The sequence below is a fragment of the Rhipicephalus sanguineus genome, unplaced genomic scaffold (genome assembly GCF_013339695.2).
Source record: "Rhipicephalus sanguineus isolate Rsan-2018 unplaced genomic scaffold, BIME_Rsan_1.4 Seq374, whole genome shotgun sequence".
Taxonomy (NCBI): Eukaryota; Metazoa; Arthropoda; class Arachnida; order Ixodida; family Ixodidae; genus Rhipicephalus; species Rhipicephalus sanguineus.
Genome location: NW_023615124.1, coordinates 40,110 through 46,236, shown reverse-complemented (window position 1 = coordinate 46,236; position 6,127 = coordinate 40,110). Strand labels below are relative to the sequence as shown.

At 45.0% G+C, this 6,127-nt stretch overlaps 1 pseudogene; it reads right to left on the bottom strand.

The window, feature by feature from the left end:
* Nucleotides 1–577: 577 nt before the first annotated feature.
* LOC125756646 (uncharacterized) lies at nt 578–5,787 on the bottom strand (annotated as a pseudogene).
* Nucleotides 5,788–6,127: the final 340 nt, after the last annotated feature.

Sequence of the window (6,127 nt, the reverse complement as noted above, 5' to 3'; positions counted from 1 at the left end):
GAACTGGACGCTCTCAGAAAAAAGCATTTTTCACCCATATACCTACAGTACCCACTCCATCCTTTTATGTTCATTGGCAGAGAACCCCATTTTAAATATCAGTCCCTGTTTGCATTCCTAAAAGATGTACACAATTTTAACGTTATTTTTCCAGGCGCTCCGTAGCGCGGCCTCATGATTGAGGCTGCTGCTACGGTTTCCATCAAAGGAAGCACCTGCCTCTCGGCCTTTGGGATCAAAGGCCTTGAGGAGGCACTCGTGCTGTTATCCCGCCTCTCACATGTAAATACCATGCTCACTCGTCATTTATCCCACACCCATAGATCACACCACTTGTCACTGCCATAATTTTATACTGTATACACATTTTTACGCTTCTTTATAGCGCGTGATTTTAGGCCTTTATACAGCCACAATACACCCTGTCATCGTAATCATTGGTCATCGCCAACACCACATAACAGACATGGCGCTCTTTGGCCACCCATGGCCCTTGCGCCAAAAAGCCCCACTAATCATCATTTGCCCAGTTCAATGTTCTAAAGCCACTTCAGTGGCTAAAGCAGCTGGGATGCTCTCAGTTTAGCTTGCAAGCATAGCAAAACCATTGCTTCAGCTTTGCATCTGCATTACGGACTCCAGCACAGCTCCTGCACAAAAGAAGCAGAATGTTAACACATGTATATTCTTTTAAGAATGCTCGATAAACCTCATCAATGAAACCACTCCAGGCATTGGTCACACGATATCATTTTGATCTGCCTATCGTCCTTTTCCTTGCAGCTGTGGCACAACCATAACTTGTGTTTCTTCTTTGTGGCAACTGCAAGTACAACACTGGTTCTTAGAGTAACAGTCTTTTCAATTGAATAAGATTGCCCATGTATAACTTAACTGCATTCAGAGAGGTAACATGATGCGCAACCTATTTTGATCAGTTTCCAGGGCAAAATATATTCTGGTATACCTTCATAACCAAGCTTCCTGCACTTACTGGTGTGTAAAGAACAGTAAAAAATAACCTCTCATAATGAGGTACATCATGAAATGCAAAAATACCTAAGTCTTCAATGTCTTAAAGGAGTCCTGACACAAAAATTTTCGCCCCGCGTTTTTTTGCTGCAATGTGTTGCTGGGGTCCTGTTAGTCATAACACGGCACATCGTTTGCTGCAGCGCGCGACAGATAATTAATTACAAGCTCCTCATTACCGACACAGCCTCAGTTTCGGTTTGACAGAGCTCCAAAAACGACAAGCCGCCGGGTGCAACTATTACCACCTAGCGAGTGAAACGCTCGGTCACGTGAGCACACAGAACAGTGACGCATTTCCGCGCTGTCTGTCGTCGTCGGGCTCATCGTCGTCTGAGTCCCTCGCATCAGTGTAGGCCAGAGACAGTCCCGCGCATCAGTGTTTGCTCGCCTCGACGACCAGCCGCTTTCTGAGCAGTCAGTCTTGGAATGTCGAAAGATCGAGCTTCACGCCAGAAAGCAACGAAGGCGCTGATGAAGTTTCTGCGAGCGACCAGCCTCGTTGAACGATTGTGACACTCCTGTGTGTGTTTGTGCTTCCCTTAATGTCAGCGACAGCGTATCATTTCTTGGCGTTCACCTCGATGCTAACCTTACCTTCGCTCTCCATATTGCTCACATTAGAAAAACGGCAGCATTCGGCATTCGCGCATTACTCAAAGCTCGCTCATATTTTTCTCATAAAGCACTCCTTTCTCTTTACTTCGCATTCATTCATTCTCATATCACTTATGGCATCGCATCATGGGGGAATACTTACCAGTGTCATCTTTCATCCTTACAACATCTACAAAATCGAGCTCTTCGCGTTGTTTTTAACTGCTCTCGCGTCAGTAGCGCCATTCCCCTTCTTCAGTGCAATAACATCTTAACGGTTAGCAACCTATTTCGGTTTAATCTAATTATGTTTCTGCATAAACAAATAAAAAATCAACTTTCTGCTAATTTCATTGATCCCAAGATGTTAGTTAATACTAACACAACCAGGTTTGCGGCTAACAATAACTTTTTACTTCCTAAGGTTCATACTAACTATGGTAAATCACCTTCTCTCTTCTGTACCATCTCCATATGGAATAACTTGCCCACTTCACTAAAATGTAAAAGTTTCTTTTATTTCATTTAAAAATCATTAAAAGAGCATCTGTTAAATAGTTGATCGGTCTTTTTTTGTTACTTCACAATGTATTTATTATTCGTATTTTTGATGCCATGCCCTTTTGTTTTTCAGTCTGCTTTGTGTATTCTTTGTTTCTGCGATTCTATTCTAACAGCTGCTTATTGTTGTTTTATTTATTTGTAATCATCACCGAGGGTCCCGTTGCAGTCGTGTACTTTGGGACCCTCGTCTGTATATTTTACTACATGTAATATTCTTTTATATCATGATAATAAACTTATTGATTGATTGATTGATTGATTGATTGATTGATTGATTGATTGATTGATGGCGACGATTTTTCTCGCGACTGGGATGGAAGGAAGTTTCGACGTGTCGAATCACTTCAGGTTTGACCCGCTGGCGAGGAGCAATTCGTGGGGAAGCGCGTCAAAATAGAAATGGCGGCTACGACGTCATCATAACTTGTACCGGCTGCAACGGTTACGTAGGGGAAGTAGGGGGGGTCACCTCGGGTCACCTCCGAGGGTGTCAATGCACCAGGTGCGGCCGATAATGCTGGATCGCGCTCGCGAACTTCAAAATTCATATAAAATACCTTCCAAGCCTTATTCGCTGTCGATATTTTGCAGATGGTACACGCACGTACACGGGAATCGATCCAGCAGGCTATCTCGGCCGCGAAATTTTGTGTCAGTACCCCCTTTAATAACAGATGGTATTTTTAGGCCTCAAAGCAACATCCATGCTGTGATTGGCACTGTAGTAGTGGGCTCCAAATAGCTTCTGGCCTAGATACTCTGCTTTGAAATTTGAGCCCACCACCAGAAAACTTTGCTGTGGCTCGAGTTCTATCCTGTTCGTTTGCAAACAGCAGCCGAGCACCTCTGCCTTTACATGTATTTAACAATGTAGTGTACCCGATGTCATCAGTAGTGTCCAGGCATCTTCAGTGAAGAACCTCTTCAAACTGCGTAGCTTGACCCTATAGTCTAAAAGGGCACTGAGTAGAACGTCTGGGCACACTTCAACTTCAGATTCATCCACAATGTGGCCACGAATGAGGACACTGTTGCATACAGTCTCTCCTACTATACCAGTCAGAAGTACTGGAAAAGACAAGGTTGCATTACGTTTGGGCAAATTAAAACGAGTAGTTGCAACTTACATCTGTGTTTTGAAGTCTCGGGAAGCTGTTCGAATGGCACTGATGCAGTGCTTGTGGGGTGTCTCATCTTTTTATGCAGCTTCTGGCCAATACTCTTCTTGGGACTACCCCGACATTTAACCACAGGGAGCTTCAGTTGCGGTACCGTCCGATTAGCAGCTGGCTCAGCTACAGGGACATCATGCTCCACCTGGATGGTAGTTCTGTCATGGCTGTGCTTGCCTTGTCAGCAGCTACAGTTGATTGGGCACTTTGGCTCTAACCAGCTTCCATGAACCTCTTCTAAGAGTTCAAGTCTCATGCTAAAAATATCAGCTGGACAATCAGCTAAACTGTCGGCCATTCATTTTAGTGTTCGCATGGCACAGTTGAATCGTTGATTTCTGTTCGTTTTGCCATACGAGGGTCCGGGCATAGTTAAAGGTTCCACTGGTACAATCTCTAACGGGTGCCCTTGGTCTGCAGCCAGTTCCATGCCCTCTGCCATGAAGGAGATTTGGTAGCTATCAAACCAACGCATCTTCACAGCCTTTTGTAGATCTGGGCTTTTCCCGAACTTGTGACACACAGCCAAGAAGTGGCGGCAACTTAAACCAAGACTAGAAAATGTTGTGCAGGTGCATGTCTGTTCATCCAAGCAAACTTTGTCATGTATTATCACAAAATGAAGATACACGGTAATGCTCTGATGTTAATTTCTGAACTTCTGGATTGCTTTTCTTTCGTTTTTCTTCTTCCTTTCTGATAAGGCTACAAGCATACGGAGTGAGAGCCTTGGAAAACATTCTGTCCATTTGACTTGAGGCGCCATAGGTATAGAACTCGCACGTCTGTAGAACGGCTGTTTCGTGCTTTGCGCCACGCCACATTGCGCTGGAGATCTTCACGAGGGCACGCAGTGCTTCATGAAGTTTTTGTGACGTAGACGAAATAGCTTTGACTGTACCATTGTGCGACTCCACGCGGTTGGTAGTGTTGTTGCCTCCAGTAAATGTAGCATTGCACAAGTGCCTTGCCCGCATGTGAGGTATTTTTGCCCAGTTGGTGTTGAAGTATTTCAGTGCATCTTCATTCGCGTACCTACAGAATTCTTCTTGCACTTCCTCGAATAACTGTGCTGTTGGTGCATTGACCATTTCACTAAAGCTATTTATCAGCCTTTCTCGCTCCTCTGCAGATTCGGAAAACTCTCCTGCAGCTGATCTAAATGCTTTCATGACGTGGAACTGGCATAGATGCACTGCCGGTTGCGATGGGAATGTTTCCCGAACAGCATTTATTTCGGTAAAGTACTTGTCAACAACAACGGCGTTTGTTTTTGTAGCATCCTCATTTTCATTCACAAATGCCTGCAGCAATTTTGTGACATGTTGTTGTTCCGAGGCAACGACTGCATAAGCAACCCTTTGGCCGCTTTGGCGGCAGCGACATGGCTGCGGCCAAAGCCATCCGCAATGACGAAAACAAACAGGGGCATCCTGAGTTTGTCCTGTAAGTAGCATCCAGGAGAAGCACTTTCGGAAACAACGCAAAAACCCTCTTGATGATGATGATGATTGTATAAAAAGAATTTGCAGCTCTTGATTTTCGTCAGTGATAGGAATTATCCTAGCTTGCCGTGTGGACAGCAATTCCTCAATCACTTAATGAGTTGGTCTGCTTCGTGCCTTCTTCTTCTCTTATTTCTTAGGTTATGAAGTTCCCTAGCTGTATGAGTCTTTCCTGGAATGATTTCCAAACCAAACGAAAGAGAGTTAATTGTCATTGAACATTTATCCAGCAAGAAAAAGAGAGAAAGAAAAGAAACACAAGCTTCTATTAAAAGTTGTAATTTAATGATAGAAATATTCACTTACCTGAGTTTTCTTCGAGTTTTTGCAGAATCAAGCGTGGAGGAACTCTCATTTCTAACAGTGCTTCCACGAGTTCTTTCTGATGGTCCCCAAACCTGCGGGACTCTGGATATGAGTTGAAGATCGCGGGTGTCGTGTCATGATTGTGCTCCAGCATGACGCTGGTTATTTCCAACTCCTGGAAAGATCTCCTGGCAGCGATGACGATGCAAGCCGGGCAATCTTTCTTCATTGTCCTTATTAAGAGAATAGGGCAAAGTGAGTCAGAGCGCGCGTCGCCACAATTTACGGCAACACAATTCTCGCCAAATGGAAGGCCTTTGCAACAAGCTATGCTTTACACCGCTGTAACGCTAGTTCTATTCCATACCTTTCATTCGGACGAATTCTAGTGCCAGTAGTCCTGCGCGGCCCACCATGCTTGCAAGTGAAAGTAGCATTAGCGAATTCAAGCTGCTTTTCCAACTTCGCCGCTGCCGATGAGAGATGTGCGTTGACCACGTCGACTGATTTGCTTGTTTTCTTAACAAAGTATTCGTGGTCACTTGAAACTGACGAAACACATTTGCAAACTCTGCAAAAGACTGAAATCTCTCTGCCTCTTTTATCTCCATGGTTGTAGAAGCACGTCGAGCGAAAATTTGGCGGAGGCCGCGGCGTGCTTGCAGCGGCGTGCTTCGGCTTGCATCAGCGGAGGTTTCCAACCGCAACCGCTTTATCGACATGGCGCTGCATCGTCGTGCATATAACCACTTCCGGTACCGCTGCACTCCGTAGTGCATATAACATTGTTCATCTTGTTTTCCGCGAGTTTTGCGCCACTGTTTTTCGCCGTCTAGAATCCCGCTACGTAAAATTTCCCAGGGAACGCGAAGTCGCCGAGCACGTACGCAGGTTTGCGGCAGTGACAGTTTCCTCAAGGCATGGGCGCCCTGGACGGGTGCCATATTGAAG